Source organism: Phyllostomus discolor, chromosome 8, assembly GCF_004126475.2.
Source record: "Phyllostomus discolor isolate MPI-MPIP mPhyDis1 chromosome 8, mPhyDis1.pri.v3, whole genome shotgun sequence".
Lineage (NCBI taxonomy): Eukaryota > Metazoa > Chordata > Mammalia > Chiroptera > Phyllostomidae > Phyllostomus > Phyllostomus discolor.
Genome location: NC_040910.2, coordinates 28,626,877 through 28,628,567, shown reverse-complemented (window position 1 = coordinate 28,628,567; position 1,691 = coordinate 28,626,877).

Below are 1,691 nucleotides of genomic sequence, written 5' to 3'. Positions count from 1 at the left end.
TAACATATGCTGTGGAGCATCTCTTCATACGCTATGTCCATCCATATGTCTTCTTTGGTGAGGTGTCTGTTCAGATAGTTTTCCTACTTTTTAATTGTGTTGTTTTCTTATTGTTGAGTTTAAAGGGCTTTTTAAAAAATGCATAACTTGGATACAAGTTCTTTATCAGGTATGTGTTTTGAAAATATTTTCTGCAAGTCTGACTTGGTTTTTCATTGTCTTGATCTGTAGGCTTTCAAAGAGTTACATATAATTAAAAATTGTAATACCCCCTCAATGAACAATTCTGAGTCTGCTTTAAAATGAAGTATGTGTGTTTCCTACTCACTCTGCCCCCACCCCACCCCATACTGGACACTTAGAGGAGTGGATACCTTTGCTTTTGCAGGCTGCTTGGTGACACTCACAGCTGCCATTTATTATCTGCCCGATCACGAGGGATGCATCAGGATAGATTACACATTTAGCTCTTTAATCTTTGCAATGAGATGTTATCAATGCTTTGCAAAAGTGTAAAATTGTCTCTGAAAATTTAACTTATTTGCCAACAATTTAAAAATTAGTAATTGGTATATTTTGGACTTTAGCCTACTACGTATGGCTTCAAAGGGATGGTTCCAACAGATTTTTCCAGGATTCATTTGAGAACCATTTTGAGCAGGAGGACATCATGACTAGGCTACAAAAAGTGCTTGTTGTCAGTTATCAACTCCAATGAAAAAAGTAAATCCCTGTTTATGTGCCTAATGCCTTATTTATTTAAATTGCACCTGCTTGCTATCATCTCGCAGGGCTGTGTCCAACCTTTTGGCATCTTGGCCACACTGGAAGAGGAAGAGTTGTCTTGGGCCACAAATTTAATACACTGTGACATGTAATCACACAAAAAAATCTCACAATGTTTTAAGTAAATTTACGATTTTGTGTTGGGCCACATTCACAGCCATCCTGGGCTGCATGCGGCCCATGGGCTGCAGGTTGGACACCCCCGTTGGAAGTTATAAGGATTGAATAGTGCATGTTAAGTGGTAGCATGCTGTTGTCTCATAGTAAGAACTCTATAAATTGCAGACATTCCTGCAAGCAGTAACAGTATTGCCATTATTATTGCCTTTATTTTTATTTTGTATTACAGTTGTTAGTCTTTGTTACTTGCAGAATGTGAGTCTTCCTTGGGCAAATCAATTACCTTGTCAGCACCTCTGGTTCCTCCGAAGTAAAATGGGAATTATGATACATATTCCTTCACAGGGCTGTTGTATCATTTGAAATGGATAATGCATGTAAATTACTTAGTGAATGACAGATGCAAAGTCTCTGCTCAATGAGGACAGTTTATCTTCTTTTTCTTCCATTCCCTTGAAGAGTATTTACCTGGAAATTTTCACTAGCTGCCATGTGTGTATACAATCTGATCACTGACTCTGTAGAATTCACTTCTATTCTCCATCTTTCTGAAACAGTGTAGATTTTTTAAATATATTTCAAGCTGATAAATGATCTCTGTTTAGGTAAGATACAATATATTTGTTGATTATCCAGAGTGGCCAGGGTAAGTCTTGGTTAAAACATAAAGTGAAATGTTTGCATGCCATCAGTGTAAACACAAAATATTTTAGCAGTTTCTCTACTTCTTTCAGTGAACATCAAGTAGATGCAACTAAGAAATAGTCAACAAAATAACAGAATTA